The sequence below is a fragment of the Strix uralensis genome, chromosome 14 (assembly GCF_047716275.1).
Source record: "Strix uralensis isolate ZFMK-TIS-50842 chromosome 14, bStrUra1, whole genome shotgun sequence".
Lineage (NCBI taxonomy): Eukaryota > Metazoa > Chordata > Aves > Strigiformes > Strigidae > Strix > Strix uralensis.
Window position 1 is genome coordinate 10,955,500 of NC_133985.1, and position 21,672 is coordinate 10,977,171.

Below are 21,672 nucleotides of genomic sequence, written 5' to 3' on the forward strand. Positions count from 1 at the left end.
CTTCAATGGGAATTAGTTATTCTTGGGTTGGTCAGCAATAAGTTTGCTGTTACTAATTAGAAAACACTAATGTAAAACTGGAAAAATAAGGCTATGCTGTTAACAGCTGTGATTTTGTCTTAAACCCTGGAATAAGCCATATTTCTTTTAAGGCTTCCTTCTGGAAAACACTTCAAAATCTGAACTTCCACTTGGAAGCTTCTTTACTTCATAGTACCAAACAACAGCTGTTTCCTTCCTAAACGATGGGAAAGCAGCAGGGAACAAAAAAACTAAACAGTGACAATTCTGTTGTGAGTTTGGGTTTTTTTTTTTAAATTTCATTTTTAACCTAAATTGCATTTTTGAATGGCTCAGTTTGGTAACATATACAGATAACTTATCATTCTCAGGATGCTTAAAAATGTGGATGTTTGGTTCAGTGACTGGATAGAGTGCCAACTTCCCAATATTCTGGTTCCTCAGAGAGAAAACGCTTTGACAAAATTTGCACAAAGTTTTTAAACTTTGCAGTTGCATCCACCGTTAATGCATTCTAGTTCCAGGATTATCCCTGTGACTCCCCTGGTGAGCATGCTGAGGTGGTTCTAAAACCAGTCTGAATTTCTGTGAACGTTTCTCCAGAGTAGGCATGGTCTTTCAGAGCAGACTGAAAATCAGGTAGACACATCTGCATCATAAACCATGCTGCCATCTAGTGATAAACCTTTAATTCTGCTTCTTAGCTGAATAAACGTTCAATATGCCACAAATGGACTTCTGTGCCAAAATGTGTGGCTTATAGGGCTAGTTGCAGCTTGTGTCATAAAAGACAGGAGATTTAAAGAAAATAAAATACTTAAGCTCTTCCTGCACGATACTGGAATTTGTCGTAATTACAAAATTCGAGATATAGACAGATTATTAAATATATTGATTGAAAATGCTACACTGTGCTTGCTTAACAGCAAGTCTTTCACCCACCTTCAAGGCTCTTTTTTTCCTAGAAGCACCTGATGAGATTCTGTAAACAAGCCACAATCATCTTTGCTTGAGTTTACTCTCTGTTACCAGAGAGAGGCTCTGGCTTCAGGTTGCTAAGGACTGCCTTGCAACACAATGTTGGTTCAAGGTGGGCTGTCTTTTGCTTTCATTGCGCTTGGTTTCTTCATTTTGCTACTTGGTAGAATGCAGAATAAGCCACGATAATGATTCCTGCATGCAAAGACAGCAAGATCAGGCTTTATCATAAAAACCCCTCTCAACTTGCTAATGCAGAGAGAAGTGTGATAAGGACATTCTGGTATTGTTTTGAACTGCAGTGTCCTATTCAAGAATTGAAATGTAAATTTCTTCAATCCTTTGTGATTATTAGTTACTAATTCTTTACAGTTCTAGTACACTTTTCTCTTGAAGCTGTCAATGTTCTTTACAAATAATATGTTGCAAAGGCCAGAGGAATTGAGCTAGTACTTTTCTCAAGGTCAGAGAGTGATGCCTGTGGGTCCACTACTGCTTAGGACCTCTGAAAATGAGCTCTCACTGTCTCTTACAAGTGTTGAGTTTGTTGTGATCCGTTGTGATTATGGGATAGCCTTCAAGGGTATGTTGGATATAAACCACTATCCTGCTGTATTCTGCAGCCTGTAAAACAGTCAGACTGAGACAATTGTTTGAAGGAAATAAATACAATATCTTGCTCTATTCATCTCCTTTGAATGTTAGGCTCAGGCAAGTCTGTGATGCATTACATACTGATATTAACTATTTCACGACTTTCATTTTGACAGACAGCATAGGGGAGAAAAAACCCCGCTGAAGAGAAAAGAAGGCTAACATATGGAAAAAACAGAGCTAATACAAAACGGGAGCAGCTTTCCTGCTGAGCAATACTGGAATCAGCAATAAAACACTTCATAATTAACAGCAACTAAAGCTATACTTAGAGGATTAAATCTCTGGTTTGCCTACATTTTATGCCTAGCTTTCCTCTTGCCACCTGTGGAAACGCTAATACTTAAGGGTACTATGTGTGAGGAGAGGCTGAAAGAACTGGGTCTCTTCAGCTCGGGGAAATGAAGACAAAGGGGAGGCCTTACTGCATTCTACCACTACCTCACTGCAGGAAAGAGGGAAGATGGAGTCAGACACTTCTCAGAGGCATGGTGATAGGAGGAGAAAGGACAGACACAACTGGTAATATGAGAAATTCTATTAGCTATTATGATTTTTTTTTAAACCAAAAGGCTGGTGAAATATTGGAACAGGTAGCCCAGAGAGGATGTGGAATCTTTATCCTTGGCACTAGAGATGGCCTTGACCATCTAAACTTTAAGGCTCATGCCTTTAACTAGACATGTTTTGAGTGGGGGCTCAGACTAGATGACCTCTGGAGGCCTCTTCCAACATAAATTAGGAGTCTATGACAATATAATCAATTATTTCTACCTTGGCCACTGAGTCAAATGAAAAATGTCTTTTGTCCACAAATGAAACTCACAACATAGTAGGAAAATACAAGCATGAGACAGATTCCATTTCTTTGTCCCACCTCTCTCAAAAGTTATACTTGGCACAAACCTGGAAAATAATTTTCAGATGTTTTAAACCACTTATAAAGTTAATTCCTTTATCAAGGATTCAAAATAGTGTCAATCACCTGACTTTTTTTTCGTTTACTACTATGCAAATGAACTTTGACAAAGTTAATTTACCAAAACTCTTAACTTACTAGAAAATGTAGTAGTTAAATAATGGCTTTATAGCAGTATTTGGTAAGATGATAAAAATCAACACAATCTTTTGAAAATATTGTAGAAAATTAAAAAAAAAAATGGAAACCTTAAAAAAGTATCAAACAGACCACTAATTCAAAATTTAAAAAATGGGTTTTTTTGCAGAGGAACATCATCCTCTGAGAGCATATTTGTCTCGAAAGTCCTAATCTTTGTGAAAAGATGATTCGCTACAAAAATACACCTCCACTGCTGCACAATGCCTTAAAGTTATTGCTATCTCCAGGGTCTGGCATAGAAAAAAAAAATAATTAAATTTTGCTAATCACACATGCATGGACAAAATCTGGGTGCATAATCTTGATTTTAAAGCCAAGGGGAATCTATTGGTTTCCACTGTGGATTTCTAAAACATCAATCTGCATTTCTATACAGCTTTTCTACAAGTGATTTGTACTCTTAGGCCCAGTTTATACCTTGGTTTTGTGGGGTTTTTTTATGTGCACTGTTGCCACACAGCATTATTATTTGTAACCCAAGTGTCACTAAGAGCTCTTTGGCCAAAGGCATTTAGACCTTCTGTGCCCCATCTCTTCACAGCTGCATCACTGCCTCCAGCTTCCTCTCCTAGAAGAAATGCTTATTAGATTATTGTTACAGGCTGCTATTCTTGTGCTTGCACAAAGGCTGACCAGAGGGCTAGACAGAAGATCTGCTTTCCTTCCACTTTTTAGGCTCCTCAGAGCTGAAAAGGAGTTTGCTCAGAAAAGATGTATGGACTATATAGGTCCCTGCCTAAAGGAGTAATTCTTGCAGAGAAGCACAGAATCACTAGGGTGGCTATTGGCCACTGAGTGATGGTCACAAGGGTGAACGCAGTAGGAGAGGCTTTTGTCCAGACCCTGTAATTAGGAACTGAAGGAAAGCAGAAATATAGACCAGTGTGGGGAGCTGCAGTGAGAGGTTTCACATCTTCTCTTTATTCATGAGGAAGGATGATCAAGCTAGAATTTATTTATATGGGGTCATCACAGCACAAAAAGTCAGGAGGAGAAATGGCTTGGAACCAGCTTCATAGCCTCTTGCTGCTGTGCTCTGGATAAGCTTACAAGCAGGAGACAGGCAAGCTGAGAACACAACCACTGCAGGTCCCCCTCTGCTCTGGTAACATAACTAACTGAAATAGCAGTGAACAGTGACACCCTTTCACTACTAATGTTCAGTCTTCTGTTTGAGAAAGAATCCTCCTCCTCCAACAGTGGTATTTTTTGGAAAGGTTTGTTTCTGTCTGGTCAGTGTCTTCTCTTTTAAATCATTGTGACCTATATACAGACATGATCCAAATAAAAAATTAAAGAGAGCTTTATGTGACATTGCTTGGCTGATCCAGCTCTGGAATTGCTGCGGCCTCTGTATTATTTTTTCACACAGGGTCAGATATGAGTTTATATAGTTTATTTTTGTTTGTTTTTTTCTTCACTATTATAACGACTGTTTAAATATCTCTCAAAAAAACATTCAGAGTTTACCCCACTGAAGGTGGCATTGACGGACACACCCTTGATACTGTTGTTATCCTGATGTTAAGAAAAGAAAAAAATGCCTAGAGTTATGCCTCTGTCTGAATAAAACAGAGGACTGAGGTACACAATGAAGTTACTGTGAGTTAACGTGTTACCACTGAGCCACAGTAACTGATACACAGGTTCCCTTAGCTGCTTGCCAACATGCGGTACAACATGTTAGCTTAAATCATTTTCACCAAGACACTTTGATGAGGTTTAGATGGCACAAGAAATTACTCTAGGGATATGGAATCCAACCCCTGCTATAACTTACATTTAAATCAAGATTGGTAGGATCATTACTACCTGATGACTGTTCATTAAGCCTGGGTGAGATAAATTTGGTAGTCAGTTCAACTCCCAGTGGCTGGAGACTTGCTGCAAACTGATTTCATAGCACAAAGGTCTATTCCATTTGGAATAACTCAGGTTGTGAACTGATCTCTGGCTGGAAGCAGAGTTGTACTGCTGTTCCAGAACATGCAATTCACCACCACAGCTGGCACCATTTTGACAAACAAAAAAATAACAAGAACTGAACTGCCCTGAAGTATCCTCTGTTTTGTGATTTCTCCCTGCAGGTCAGAGCTGTATCTCACCAGTACAGCAAGGGGCACTGTCAGGGCTCCTGACATACCTGCACTCTGCCTATAAACAAAGAAATGCAGATCCCACTGCTGTCAGTCTGGCACCTTTCACTAGCCCTACATTACTCAGCAGTTAGCAGAAACAACAGGCATTTAGCATAGTGAAGGAGAAGCAGCTGGCTAGAGGATGAAGGAATAGAAAGAAGCAGTTATACTATTATGGCTATCAAACAAACCCACATCACTCTTACTTGTGCTTGGGGGTGCAAGGCCAGCTCATATCCACCTTTGCTGCTGATTGTTTTTTTGACAGAAATTGCTCCCTAAACAGTCGTGTTCAGTGATTATTTGTCTCCTTCCTTCTTCCTCTGATTACAGCCAGACTGGGATATCCCTGATCCGCATAGAAATGAATATTTTAAAAGTCAGTGGTGTCCTCAAAGGGGCTTGTGCACCATTAGGTCTCCAGATTTACTGCGCTAGCAAAGAACAGTGTAGTAACGAGGTAGCAGCAATAGGCTAAAAATGAAAAGACCTAAAGGAAAACGATTTTGTCTTGGTACATACCTGACTGTAAATTAAAATTATATTGAGGTCCTGTCTTTATATAAGGAATTTTCACCAAATTTTGTAACCACATTCAGAGAGTCAACTCTATATTATAGTAACTCTTCTTGATTCTTGACTCAGCACATACACTGTATTTTGCCTATGATAATGAGCAGCCATGAAGCACTACTATCAAAAAATAAAGCATATTTAAACATGACTTTTGATGTGTTACTGTATTGTGTCAAGGTCTCTGTATGAGAAGTTTTCCCACAGCTAACAGCAGTTTGTGCAAAATAGTAACTATTCCCTGTGGTATATGACAGTAGCACAGATTTTCCCAGAACTACTGAGAAAGCAGTTATTAATTGCAATATGTGTACCCAGGCCAATACAGTTGGCAACAAAAATGCTAATGAATGCAAGGAATTGTGTTCTCACTGCGTAGGATGCGTCACAGCCTCATCACCTGCCTTCAGAGTTTTAAGTCCACTGCCTATTTCCATGTTGTTAATTATCCTAGTCTTCCCTCAAAAGAATGTTGAAGTCCAAGCCACAGCTGAAACCTATTCCCTTCTGGGTGTATTGCTTTACATGAATCCAAAATCAATTGCATAACACAGGTATTGGTCCATTTTTCCTCCCCATTCATAGCTCTCATACCTCGCTGGCCGTTCACCAGCTCTGCTAACAGAAGAGCCCTGAAATCCAGTTGTATTCAACCTTGACTCACCGGGTGGACCTTCTCTCCCATTGAACCATATAAAGCTTTGTGGTTGCTTTATGCCTATAATGACTGTCTCTACTTGCTTAGCTCTCTGAATTGACTCATTTTTTCCATCATTTGGGAATGATTCAAGAGCTTATTTTGGCTTGACCAGATCTGACTCACCCTGGGTGACTTCAGAAATTAGAATCAAATTGATTGGTGTAGGACAAGCAAAACTACGGTCAAATTGTAACTACAGTCTTTCTACTGATGTGACAAAGAATTCCTGGCCTCCAATCTGAATGCAGAAGCAGTATTTATCTCGTCTATCACTGGTCCAAGCTTGCATCAATCAGCCATTTAGCTTTTATTCTGAGGGAAAATCATAATGAGTATTATGAATCCTTTTATATTAAATTTATGTCATAGAGAAAAAGCCCTTACAATTACAAAAATTTCACTGTACCACAGAGAAAAATTTAAGAAACTCATTCATACATATAATACAAACCCATGATGAAAAAACAGAGAAATAGTATCAAATTTCCCCAGTTACCATGTATTAAAATAGACATCAGTGTTTTGAACTATAAAATACTACTTTCTTTTAATATAGTGGCTTACACGACCATTTAAAACTTCCATATTTCATACATGAGACAGTTGCAAAGTCTGTCCTATGCCTGCACCTACAGGGTAGGCCCATTACGAAATATACAGAAAGGGACACTGCCAGGTGAAAAGCATTGGGCAAAATTCCAAGGGCTTTACTGCCTACTTCTTTGCTGGGCAAACTCCTGTTGAAATTGATGGGAATTTTGCCTGAGCAGAGAACAAGGAATGTAATAGCCAAAACAAAGCAAACAAACATAAAATATACTACAAAAAACCTTGGATTATTAAAAATACAAAATGCTACAATACTGAAGTCTAATTAATGTACTAATAATTATGTAGTTAATGAGACTTGAGTAATCTCTAGGTTTAGGTTGTGAAAATAAGTGTTTGGGGTTTTTCTGATTAGTTCCATTGTGTTCAACATTTGATAAGATGCTACCATTGTGTGTGGGCTATCAACATTTCTTTATTAAAAAAAAATCAAACCAAAATTTCTATTGAAAAAGTAGTAATGGATTGGAATAAGGTTTGGAAAAATTTACCATGCAGATCCTAAAGGAGCAGAATGTCATTGGAGCACCTCATCAACTAAGGGTGGCAATGCCAAATGGTTGCTGTCTTTACTCATTTCAAGGACCTTAAGAACTTCCCAACTTTTTGCATGAGGGCAACCCTTTGGAAAAAAAAGAAGTTACTCAGAGTAACGTTGAAGTTTAGACCGGTAGGTTTTCTTCTGGAGCCATCAGTAGTTTAGACATCTAAGCTAAAAAAGCCTCTGTCTTTTTTCAAGAGACCCTAATTTGATAGCACAAGGCAACTGAATAACTCTGTCAATCATGTTATAACAAAAATGTATCAAATCAGAAGTTGCTCCTAAATGCATCTTCCTCAAAGGTATGGAGCATAGTTTGTGATGACCGCTTATATTTCAATTATTGAATTTTAAACAATACTGATTTTTACATCTTTGATTCTTTATTTCAAAGAGGATAAGAGATTTCCTCCTTCCTTCTTCCGTTCCTTCCTCTGCACGGCTAAGATATTTGGCTGCTTTAGCTTTTACACAGGATCCTAACTGCAACTTCTTCATTATCTTTAAGAGAGAGCATGATTTCATTTGGTTAATTCTTTTGGGACACAGATCCTTATATTGCATTGTGTGATTCACCATATCTTATTTACTATAGAAATGTGTCACTTGACAGGATACATCATGAAAATCAAGTTGTATTTCAGAACATTTTCGTCATTCGAATGGATGCCAAAGCAGAACAAACTGACCACCCCCAGACATATCTAGAATGAAGTACAAGAACTGGTGATGGGAACATTCAGTAAACATAACATCTGAGTGACATAGTAATCAATGACAAGGGGGTGAAAGTAATACTAAATGCCAGTGGTGCTCGGACAGGAATTATCTAGACTGCAAACCTCAAAACCACAAAGAATTAACCTTGTATGAAGGGAAGATTGCTTGGAAGCAGTGTTGCCATTTTAAATAATTTTCAATCTTTCTCCCATAATAAATAGAATTACATGGTACAGTTCATTTGTTTTTTTTAACAGTTTTCCCTCTCCTTTTATTCCATTAGTTAGGTAGAGCCTAAATAGAGGAATCTTATAATCTTGCAAAAAAGCAGTCATTAATATGTGCTTCCTTTTCAGAATGAAGTATCTCTATTGCAGTTTAATTTCTATATTTTTCAAACTAGTATAAAGTATGCTGGGAAAAATGAATTTTTAAATCAGTTCTCAATGTTTTTGCAGCCTAACTATGCCTACTAGAAGCACAAAGAAAAACAACCACACTTCTAACCAATCATTCCAGTGAATAGAAATAAATTCAGGCTGGCCAAGGTATCTTTTCCTACTAGATTATGTACTATTCAGCATGGCGGTTTGAGCTGTAGTGAGGAAGGAACTCCATCTGTTAAAAAAAAAAAAAAAGTGCTATACAGCTACATCAGCGTATCCTTGGTACTGTGGACTTGGCCCTTATTCTGTGACAAGCCTCCACATGGGGAATTAGATTAGTACAACTATAGAGAAACGCAGCATAGTTACACCAACATATTTCCTCACAAGGATGGTGAAGCAGTCGTTGAAGGCTTGAATTTTTCTTTTTATTATTTGCTGGGGGGTAGGAGGGGCGATTTTCACTTAGACAACTCTAGAAATAAGAGAATTTGTGTTATAAAAGATACTGCATTGTCCTTCATATGTAATTCAAGATCAGACATTACTGCTACTACCCCTGTGAAATAGTCTGTTTAAACATTCTGCACTATTTTCACACATTCTACTACCATTTAAGAATCTGTGGTACCTACTGAGCACCGCTGTTCAAGTTTCCTTCCCTAAGGCAGGCACATTACTTCACAACTTACTCTCTAGTATTTAAATTAGCCAGTAACAAAACAAACAAACCAAAAAAAAGTGTGGTGACATTGAGCATTTGCCTAGAAAATACAATGTTATATACTTTAATTACAGGATTGAAACTCCTGGCCTACGGATAACACAAGATAACTTTGTAGAAAACACTGTAACAGTCTCAGTAGATTCTACACTAAGAGTTGATATTAACCAGACGGACAAAGACAGAACTTTGGTAAATGACAAAAATGCAAGCGTCTTGATAATCTCAACAGTATAAAAACTGGCCTTTTGCGGTTTTAGAAGTCACTTGACCAATGGAAGAATTGCAAAAAACTGACCAACCTCATTCCAGCTTTCTGACAGAGGTACATTCACAAAGTCCTGAATTCAGCCTTGCTGTCAGACTCTGTGGGATGTGCACACTTGAGAACTGCTTGAGGTGGGTAAAAACATTCTGTGAGACAACACAGCCTTCCTGCATAGGTCTTTGTAATGCCCACCCCTACATGTAACAGTCCAAAATTCATTGAAATGCTCTGAATATTCCAAATTGTCTGCTCAACGTCCCCAAATTGCCTGTCAAAACTCTTCACGGATTCCTACTAACAAAACAACCCTCTCTGAATATAAACAAGAATCTAGTTCTGCTCATTGTGCTTTGGCAAAACTTCCATTGACTTCAACTGTCAAGTAGAACACAGACAATAATCATGACAAACAACAAATGCAGGAGCTCAAAGGCAAGATCCAGCCAATCTTTTCTTACAGAATGCAGTTAAAAGGACCAAACAATGTTTTGCAAATTATCAAGATTAGTTCTAATTACATTAATCTTCTGTCCTTAGAGTTGCCAATAGATAGACATGCAGAAATCACGGCTAAACACAGGCTGAATGACAGTGACAGAGGTGTTACTATACCTTGGTATTTGTAATTTTACGGACTTGTCTGTGACAGGAGCAAGGAAAAGGACTCCTTAGAGTTTCCATTTTGACTGAGTCACCCCATCTCTACATTCCCAAAACTTTTGGACAAGCAACATTTACCATCTTGCAATTTTTTCCACTGATCACCATGTGTCCTTATTATTGACAGGATAATCAAGTCTCTTGTGTTAATCATCTCTGATACGGTTTTGTGGACCAGCTGCCAGTCACTTGCCCTGACTGGGCAACACAATTACCCAACAACTGACAATCCAGCACACACTTAAAAGATAACAGAGCAAGCTTTTAGCTTGCAGGATTCTTTCTCTTGATGTGCAAACTAACTGCAAATAGTGTTTTCTCAGAGTTAGAAGTTACAAGATAGCCGGGTAAGATCAATTAAAAGGTGACCTGACTTTACCAAAGGAAGTGAATTGCCAAGGACTATGCCGGGTATTGCTGATGAGCTCTGACAGGAAGACAGGCTGAGCCTGAATACTCCATAAATTGATCCTACCTAGAATTAGATTAGGTAGCAGTAAGAAAACATGCATATCAGATATGCATAAAATACAGGTGATACACTTTTCCTTGTTTTGAAACACACTTAGCACAACAGGTTCTACAACTTAAAGTCCACAAGAAAACAGAACATGAGACACTGACAAGAATAAAGATTTGTAAGAGAACACAATGTGATATACTGAAAAGAGCAAGACGGTTTAAGATCTAGCACGAATTAGAGTGGTCAGAAGTGCAGATATCTTAGTAATCAGGACATAATGTTCACATTGTCATTTCACTGGGTTAACAACTGAACTCTGTAGTCTTGTGGCCAGACTGTGTCTTTTGAGTGCTCTTATTTCAGGCAGCACTGAACGTCACCGCATGCCAAGCATATTTTGCTGTCAATGTGCAGGGGAACGTTTGTGTCCTGAAAGCAGTACAGCATTTTCTCCCTTGCATACTTAACGCTCATAAGGTTTTAGCAAAGAAAGGTGTCTACAGCTTTAGTCACACCAAACCTGGTTAGACAGTGGCACAAACACAAAATTGCTGATGGAATTAAGGCATGTGACAACACAGTGTTATAGCATAGTTATCCTCTATTAGGTGAAGGAAGGTATTTCCTACCTGTACTCCACACATTTCTTGAGCCAAATGAAAAGTTGTTCAGCACATGGCAGAGAAATGAAGAGATTTTGCAAGACTAACTTCACTGTTAAAGATAAGGTGGGATGATAGCAGTCAGCTCCAGCTGCTGAGTGGTATATGCATACCCCTAGGCTACTGCCAAGAAGGCAACAATGTCCTCAGCTAGTCCTCACTTCGAGGAAGGAAGTGAAAGGAGAAGAACTTTAATTTGAATAGCTAAAAATTTGTAGTGTCTTCCAAAGAAAGTAGGGATATAAGGACACAACAACTCTCCCCTTCCACCCCGCTCCCCAAAAGGCTGAGAGCAAACTCTGTAGTTTATTTCCCTACATACTCCCCCTCAATACATGTGATATTTTAAAATAAATAATAAACTTGTTATTTGCATTAAACATTCATTATTTTTATCAAGAATGCAAAAATACACAGAGTAGACAGGGACACATACAGTCTGAAGTACATTTTCAAGATCAGAATAGCTGAAAATACTTGTCTGTGATGATAGCATTTCTTGACTTGGTAAATCATGCACATCAGATGAGGCCTGAGGAAGTAAGAGGGTGAATAAAAGGGAACTCTGTGGAAAGACAGAAAGAAAAGAGAAACAGATAGACAAAGAAGGAATGACAACCAATCTTCTAGCAAAATGTTACAAAAAAGAATTCCAGGAAAAAAAAGTCTGGCATTGAAAATTGCTAACTGCAAGTTTTTATTCTAATTTTAGTCAGAGAACAGAGCATCTGATAAAGAGATGAAATGTGCACATCAGGCACAGAGACATTAGCATACACAAATGGGCCATGACCTCTCCCGCTGCTGTTAGTGCTTTTTTGTGTGTGTGTTTGTGGACACCATGAGGGACAAGTTCATCCTCAGTGTAATTGGATTAAAAAGTCAGTAGAATTATATCAGAAATTAATATTAGCCTGAATATCTTTACTGATGTGATTACATGGTATGAAGATTCCAGCTCAGAGTGGCTTTTTGCCTCCCTCACATGAGAAATGCAGAACTCAGTTCCAGATGGGGTTTTTTGGGGTTGGGTTGGGTTTTTTTGGCATTTTGGTTTTGGGTTGGGTTTTTTGTTTGTTTGTTGTTGTTTGGTTTTGTTTTTTTGTTTTTTTTTTTTAACTAAGAGCTTAACTGGATGGCACGGCTAAGCAGTATGCTACAGCTTTCAGTACTTTTGTTTGACCTTTTTAAGCGATAGGGAAAGGCTTGAAAAACTTGGATACATTGTCATTTATGCCACACCCCTCCACTTTGAACAGTTTCAAAACTGTATCAGAAGAGAGGCAGAATGAAGCAAGTTAGTGTGGTATCCTAGGCTCCTAGGCTCCATAGTGTCTCTACTTTATGACTTTGAAAACATCGGATAGATAGTAGATAGCAAACTCAAAGGAAGATCCAATTACAAAACACAGCAGTTATGAATGGCATGTGGACAGTAAGACAAGGATGTGAGACAAAAGTTACTCTTACTAAGGTAAACTGAAGTCAAGGTGACTTTAAGAGGGACTGCCAGGTATAAACACACTTTTAAAATCTACCTAGAAAATCCCAATAAAAATTTGTTCTATTTTGTTGACCTTACTGCAGTGCTTAGCTCCGATTTGTAGCCAACCCATATATAATTGTTGCATTTAAGGCAACGTCTAGCCTTCACCAGTCATTTTACTGAAATACATCCAATTGGTCATGTAAACCAATTAGCAAGAAAGCCAAATGTGTCAATAGCTTAAGGAGAGAAATTAATTTGTAATTTATGGGATAACTGGATGCACCTGGAAGACTTAACTACCTGGTTACTGTGTCTTTGTCAATGATAACATTCAGCACTTACACAGCACTTTTCATCCTCAAGTTGTTTTTAAGGATTCACTGTAATTAAACCACATTACACTTCAGTGAATGAAAAGTTATGGTCCATAATTCACGGCCAGCAAAGCTGAGGCTACGAATAAGTGACAAAGAGAAGGACTCAGTGTCAGAGAGGTGCTGGCAGCTGCTTGCTTCAGCTCAGGAAGTACAATGGCTTCCAAATGATTACTAGTCAATTCTATTTCCTCTATTGTCCCATCTTCTTAAGCTCTGTCAGCACAAAAACCTCAGTAAGAACAGACTATGTAGGATTCCATTTCTGTAAGTAATTAAGGTCAGTATTTTACCATTCCTGTTATTCCTATTTGACATGAGATTTATCTCCAGGCACCACAGGTAAGGAAAAGCCACACCTCAACAGCTGTAAGTTATCTTGATCTTGGAGTCAACAGAGCTTGTCTACAGATGTAGAACAGCCTCAGAAACACTACTGTGTTTCCACAACCAAAGAACAAAGAAGAATTGCTTTGACATGTTATTAAGGCAAAAGAGATTTTGTAATTTGCTCAGAAGACTTCTGTGAGAAATTTTAAATTAATTACCATGCTAACTTACCTATACTTGAGTTTAGGCCTCACAATGTACCCTAGCTCCAGTGCTAATGTCACCATCACATTACAGGCATGTCAGTAGCATATGCATTTCAACCCACAACCTATGCCACACCAACTAATTCTTGAACAATATAGCCATGCATTTGAGATGGGTATTTTTGCATGGAGGCAGGCAGGGATCAGGATAGGAACAACACTGTAGTTATAATATGAGCTGGAGGATAAAATGCAACACATTGTGATACAAATAGTCCTCCTGGTACTGCACAAAAAGCTGCACAGTTATTTGCATTACAGTGGCAGGTAAAGGTTGCAACCAGGGTTGGGCCCAACTGTTTTGTGTTCCATGTAAACATATAAAGAGATCTCCATGTACCTTTAAAGTACTTTCAGAAATGCAGACTGCAATCAGAAGGAAAATTAAAAAATAAACCAACCAAACAAAATACTCCAACCTTGGGCAATATACTGCCCAAATACAGGTTTCCATCTCTGTACCCCCGTTTGGCAGCTTGTGTCAAATCAGAGTGAAATGCATTTGTGGGGCAGCCCTTGAGCTCAAGGGATAGGTGCTATATGGGAAGAGAGCAATGCTGCTGCCTGCTTGTGCCGTGCGCTTCCATGGAAAACAAGAGCTAGTAAAGTTCATTTAATTCATACACAAGTACAGAGAAAATACTGTAGAAAACTCAGGAACAATTTGGTGCATAAAATTCTTCTCATTCAAATAGTGGCAATATTAACTAGTTAGCATGTTCCTAAAAATAAGGGGACAAGGGAACAGGTCAGAAAAAACAAACAAAACTGGGAAATAGAATCCTCAACAGGCTCTTTTAATTCAAATGCCAGTCCTGCCTCAGGCATTTTTTTTGTCCTTTCAATTTTTGAAACACTACACACATTTCTTATAAAGATGCTGCAGTAACTAAGAGATGTCTTGAATCAAGCAAGAAATAATTCCAGAATAATTTCCAGAAGAGGGTTCGGGAGGTCATACTGTTGGGAACAACTTTACAGTATGAATGCTCAAATATCTATTTATACTGAACTCATTGCTGTGGTAAGTCAACTCATAGTAACAGGTATCTGATCCTAAAGAGCATGCATGTATCTATAATTTTATCTCTTGTGCATTTACAATCTGATAAAACATTCTCATTTCACAGTCCCACAAAGCAAATCATCTGTACATGCACAAAATAAGTTTCTTTACAGCATTACATAAATGCAAGATAGTTTCTCCCTGCCAGAGGATTGCCACAGAGGATCTGTGGACCTGTCCATACATCGAGGTGGATGCAGCTGCATGTTTGTCCTGCTTTCCTGAACTGGACAATGGTCGGGCATAAATAAATGTCAATCCACAGCCTTTTATACACCTTAATATAGAACTGCCTTTGCAGGAAACGAGCTGACCCCCTGCAAGGCCCTTAATTAACATAGGCTAAGCTAATGAGAGCGCATATGAGCATGCCTATATAGACATGTTCTGTCAACAGTCACCTACTGACCAGCTCTGTGCCCTGAAGAAGAGGCACCTTTTCAGATACAGTTATCTTAAAAGAAATAGATGGTGATCTTCAACTCACTTTCTGTAATCATGCAATGTTCATGATCTTGGTCTATGATACGGTTCTAGGCTGAATTCAGATCCATCATGAGACACATACTCCCATGTAAAATTCTCCACTCCCATGTAAAATTTTCCTGCACTGATGTTACTGCAGCTATCCACTGATCATTTTGCTTTGATCTTAGCTCTAACTTAAGACTAGTGGACAGGTCAGTGTGGCAGACTGAATCAAGTGTTAATTTAAAGACAATAATCCTACTCTTCCCTCCTTCTTTCTCTCTCTCTTTGAAAGAATGTGGATTATGCAAGTCAATGTTCTGTAAAGCACTTTAAGAGCCAGTGATTGTATCAAGCAATTTCATTGCCAGCTTAATGCAATATTTAAAGGAGGAAAGATAATTACTAATAGGACTAAAAATTAAAAAGAATTGTATAAAAGGGACAGTGTGAATAAACAGCTCAAGAATTAAGCAGAAGAACTAAATACACTTGAGAGACCTTGGTCAAATTATTTTCATTTAGAAAAAGATTATCTTCGATGATTTTCCTGTATATTATTCATACATGGCCAAGAGAAATATTTATGACAAAAGGAACAAGACAGAACAAAAGCCTAGATGAAATAAGAGCTATTAATGAGGAAGAGGTACAACTGCAGAAATGAAAGGATTCTATTTAATTGTCAGAAACGAACTGGGTCTTTGATGCTCAGCAGACATGACCTGAAGTGATCAGTGTAAGGGAGGTACTCTTACTTAGGCCTGCTGAGCAGCTGCCTCCAGCAGTTACAGGAACATGGTGCTGTTTACACCACTGTCCATGATTTGCCATGTGACTATGGAGGAAATACAGTTCTAAATTTTCAAAATTACCATTTGCTTTGGACATTGAGGATTTCTACCAACTGGTTTAAGGTCTGTTTTCAAAGGGCCTAAATGCCTATAAAGACATTCTAGTAAATGGGTTTAATTCCTGTCCTGAAGGAAGGAGGTGTTTGTCCATCACACCTTATGATATATTTTGTATTTTGATGTCAGCGCTTTAACAGAGGGACATCAAAGTGTTTCTCATCTGCTCCGTACCCAATGCACTAACATTTATGAAGGGGAAATAATTAGAGAATTTATTAGTTTGCTTTTTCATGTAATTAAAAAACCAACACTCATCTTTAAAGGAAGGTGTATCCTGTTTCATTTGGCAAACAAGCACACTGCATGTAATTTAAAGGTATATGTTCATGTATTTTACACTAACTACATAATACTATACATAGCAATGTACGTGTTCAACACCAAAAATATTTTTGGGGAAAGGTTTAGGAATGGCACAGAAAATCCTGAGAAACTTTTCAACAGTACTTTCACTTAGTGCAGTTTGGTCCCTTCCAAACAAAAACATTTAAAAACGGTTATGATCAAACACAAAACTTCCAGCAGCTTTCAGACTGCAACTAGTCAGCTGAACCACTGCATGAGAGATTGGGTCTCAGTCCTTCTCTGTCACAAAATGAATAATAATAGCTTACACAGCAGTAAAATACACCCCCTTGTGAGGACTTGTAGAAGGACTTTCTTTTGTAGAAGAGAAACAATGTTTAAAGTATCCGTGTTCTACCTCACCCTTGGAGTGGAGTCATATAGGCTGCTACTGTAACTTGGGTTACACTGGGCAATGTATTAAAGCAGTGTTACTTAAATATACGCCCACATAAATACAAGTTAATTTACAGGTCCCAGATGAAATAGGTAGTATATGGGTTTAGTACATGGAAATCAAAAGGGGCAAGTAAAAGTCTCAATCTTCTTTTTAACTTGCTTATCAAGGTGGGGTTTTCCCCCCTTGGTTCAGTCATAATACAAAAGAAAACTTCTTCAATACTCAGTCTTACATCAGCTAAGAAAGAAAAACAAAGTGACAGCTATGTCCTTTTGAAAATATTTTCTTTCCACTTCCACAGGAGTAATTTCCCTCCCCAACATGTATGCAACATTAAGTAATTGACTGACTATTTTCTCACAAAATCAAACGGAATCCAACTTGTAAGTAACAGTTCTGGCTACCTTATCCAAATAGGACACTTTTTGTCCCTATCTTTGCCCCTTTATTATTTCATTAAACACAAACTTGAATATAGATGGACTCTGTATTTCAAAAGGACAGTAAACCTCCTAGATATTTCTTTAACAGCAGCACCATAGACATCTTCAGCAACAAAGAATTAACGTCTAATCGACACTCTGCAAATAACTACTATTAAACCAAAATACTCAGGGAAGAATCCTAAATAACAGCTATGATGTCAGATATTTAAAAACAAGAGTAATATAATAATGTGCAGAATCTTCTGTTAAATAATAAGATTTAGTACTTGTAATTCTAAGTCTAATGTTTCAGCCAAATACCAACTATTATTTGATTATTGCTTTTTCCAGGTACCCTAACATTCAGTACAATTTCTTCTTCAAAAACACAGGTGACCACCAGTAAATATGATTTTCAAAGGTGCTGCCCCAATACTTCCAGCTCCCATTTTCTGGTGCAAAGAAATGCAGTTGTTGTACTCATACCATAAGAAAAATCAAACTGGATATGTTCTGCTAGAGACAACCAAACCCACAAACTGTTAAAAAACTATTGAAAGATCTGGTTTACCTGGAAATTTCCAGGAAATATTTGTATATGGCATTTTCTTGCTGTCCTCTTTATATAAGACTTTAAAATCTCATCTTTCATATTTCTAACATTTTTAATTCATATTAAACATATTCCCGTCACATATCTGACTAATACTTGTTGCCTTGTGTATTTGCCACAAACATTCCAAGGAGCTTTCTCACAAACAGCACTCTTAAATAAAGGAGACTGAACAGAAATTAATAGATCAAGTTGATGTATTCATAGATAAAACAACTGTATTTGTAACTTAATTTAAAAGCAAAAAAACAAATAGTTGCATGGGTAAGAACAGAAGAGTCAGGCAATCCAAAAGTAAGTCTGCACACACATCTTTTGTCCGTTAACATGTATTTGTTTAGATAGTGTTGAAGTACCTGCTGCACTTTTCAGTACCGTATCACTAATTTTTCACACCTTTAGCCATACAAATTTCTCCATTTCAAGGAGATATTCTGAAACTCACATTCAAAATACTCATAAAATACATTGCATTACTGAAAATACAATTTGTGATGATTTAATTGCACTGCAATTTTATTTTGCCAACTGGAATGACTGAGACAGAACTACAGAGTGTTTGGCTTTTGATAAATTAACCATTCTTTCATTTGCATTTATCCCCTTAATACTTTTCAGACAGAAATCTAGAAATCTCTCCCATAGGTGTCCCAAAGTAATGAGAGAAAACTAGAGCTTAGAATGTAAATTCTTACACAATCTTAGTTACAAATAGCACGTTTCATTCTAAAGAATACCTAAATGTCCACGCATAAAACACAGAATTCATTACATTAGACATTCTTGACTGGAACACAGGAGCTAAGGAAGACATAGATCCTAAGAAGCTGGTTTATATTGCTCGAGGTATAAAGCAACATCAAATATTGCAGAACCTGCCATTTTTACAAATGAATCTCTGGGTGAATCAGAAGTATCCTAGTGATTCTAAAAAACATCATTATCATGACTTAATGCAGTACCTGTCATAAGATAAAAGAGGCATGATGGCAGCGAACTGAAGGCAAAAAGAAGCTTCTAACCTGTGTCAGATGGGAAAGTCATTAAACCCCAACACTGTTCCAGAGCAAAACTTAACACGTTTCAACGACAACCTAAGGTTACTGCATTCAATTTAACTGGAAAAAAAAAAAAAAACAAAAACCAAACCAAAAACCCCAACACACAAACCACACCACACCACCACAGAAAAGAAAATATCCAAGTCATCAAGACTAACACCCTAACTCTTAGGAACAGTACCAGGAGAACTTCAGCTGCTTGTTTTACATTTCAAATCAAAGACTTGAAACACTGGGATATTCCCCAATCCCTATTCTGGAACAGCGTCCTTGAAGGAATAATTTTCTTTATTCTTGGACAATTACTTTAAAAATACAGAGAGACAAAAGTGAGTTTAGTCCTAGTGCAGATCTTCAGTTTCAGAGACATTCAAAGGACGAAATCTCAAGCTAAGGCTACATAAGATACTGGTATTAGCGATGATTGGCCCTTACAACAAATCCTGGAGTTGTTTCTTCTGCTACGCAAAGTAAAAGAAATAACTCAGTTAGCAATTAGAACTGGCACAACCACAGGGCTCTCCACACTGTCAGCTCTGGCACCAATAAGCATCAAAAGCATTTCTACCGGTGCTAGGGCAGCTTGAAGAGATTATGCCACAGCAGCGAGGGTATCTGCAAAGCATAATCACAGTTAAAAACTGCACCACGAAAATTACAAGTTGGATGCCAAGGCCTCACTTTGGAAAGCCTTATTCAATCAGAACAGAGTATCCATAACAGGAATTGTTCTGTAACAGTTTCTGTGAGCAAACTCTTCTGCTGCGTGAGCTGTTACTCAGTGTAGGATGCTGATTTAGCACTGATTCAGGGAAAGACTTACTGATTCAATTAGTAAATCGCTTGAGTATTTTGTAGGGATCTCCTACTGAAATTCAGGTGAGGCCCAGTCCTGCTTGCCATGTCAGGACTATATATCAATTGTGCCATAAACTTCACTGCAAAACCTATACATAAGGATTGAAAAGACATACTCAGAAAGTTTTCTCTTCAGTCTACAATTGAACGGGTAAAGATTTAGAGAATACAGAACAGGTATCTATTAACTAATTACTAGTAGAATGTACTAGTAGGTGGTATCATTACAGATCATTAAGGAGGAAAGCAGATAGAATTTAGCAACCACAGGGGAGATCTTTAAAAGATTGACAGTGTAAATTCTTAAATTAACATGGGAGACAAAACTAAACAACCTCTCTGCTAAATGAAGCTTTCTGAAAGGATTCTGAAGGCCATGACTGTGCTTTAGAGCAGTTAGTTATAGCTAAAGAGAAAGGAATCTTAAGAACTACAGCAGAATTTCACAACTAAATGTCTATATAAGACATAACTAAATGTCTGGCAAGACATGCTTGCTTTTACATCCCCTATCAAACCTAGAAAGCTTGATTAGAAATATTTAGACACTTTGAGAACATGCAAGACTTTCCTATAAATTCATCATCTTGAAACTGAAATGTAAGTTTTTACTTGCAGAAATCCATAATTGTGAATGGATATGTGAATCAAGGTCCAAAAGCAGCAGCCAGATATGGTAGAAAGGAGCATATACAAATATTTAGGACAAATCAGAAAAATTAAAATGAGTACATTACAGTTATGTCACAAATTAGAAATAACTGACTGTATCCAAATATACAAAGACTTGCATTCCCACAGGAAATACAACACTGTATAGACTACTTGAAGCAAATGGTTTCCTTTACATTAGATTTTTTTATACAACCTTTTATTTATGCTAAAAGACTGTGAGATTCTGGCTAAAAGACCACTTAAAACTTGACTAATAACATATCCTATTCTGTTCACTACAAATCATACACAGGCAAATCTTTAAACAGGCAGAAAGGAAAAAAAAAAAAAAAACAAAACCATCTGAAGAAAACCAGTTTTCACTTTCCCTAGATCTTAAATTCAGTAACACAGTCCCCAGGTGTGCTGCTCTTGGCACTAACAGAGTCATCCAAAGAGAATACACTAGCTACAGTTCTGCTCTTTGCAAAACATGGAAAATGTAAAACACATTCTTTTAGAGCAGGAAAATTAAACTCTCCTAAAACTATGAAGGAAAATTAATCAAAAATGGTTGAGGAAGAACACTTCTGTAAGTAATATTCAAGTCTGTTTAAAGAGTGTATATAAGTAATTTGATTCCTGAATAGAGTCAGAAATTGTATTATGTTTCATGTAAGCCCTGAAAACATAAATATTGCTTTAGCTACAAAATTATTCAGAGAGCCTAAGGCCTTTATGCTTTCAAAAATACTTAGCCTTAGCACTCAAAATTAAGACTAAATTAAGCTAGATGCCTCAATAGATGGGCCACTTACTGCCACTCTTGTTAACATTTGTAGAACCTTCCTTACCTCTTGAGAAGATGGCAGTACAGGTGATAATCTCAATTTCAATGTTTGAACTGTGAAACTGGAACACCTGTATAGTCAAAAGGACAGATGATCTTCTAAATTCACTCCAGAGCCAGCTTAGCATCCCTTTCTGAACCACTGTCCTGGGAGTGATTCCTTTCTTTACTATCAGGGCTCCTAAACTGGCCATTGAATCTAGGCACTTAAATTAGGTCGGGTAAATACCTTCCTCTATACCTAAACCACTATTGAAAATGAACCTTTTTAGTCATTTAGGCCCATGTTAACCAATTAGCATCTCCCAGATTGGGACTGTCAGAGCAGGGAAATGGAAGAAG

General features: G+C 37.6%; 1 protein-coding gene across 4 annotated transcripts in view; it reads right to left on the bottom strand.

The window, feature by feature from the left end:
• The window catches only part of FABP6 (fatty acid binding protein 6), a 45,243-nt gene that overhangs the window by 16,982 nt on the left and 6,589 nt on the right, over positions 1 to 21,672 (bottom strand). Inside the window, exon 1 of one of the 4 annotated variants that reach the window (XM_074884051.1) lies at positions 21,335 to 21,358. The exons of 2 other annotated variants lie outside the window; for them this stretch is intronic. The gene's annotated coding sequence lies outside the window, so the exon portion shown is untranslated. Of the gene's footprint in view, positions 1 to 963; positions 1,093 to 21,334; positions 21,359 to 21,672 lie in introns of those variants that run through there. One more of the 4 variants, XM_074884050.1, reaches the window with a different exon arrangement.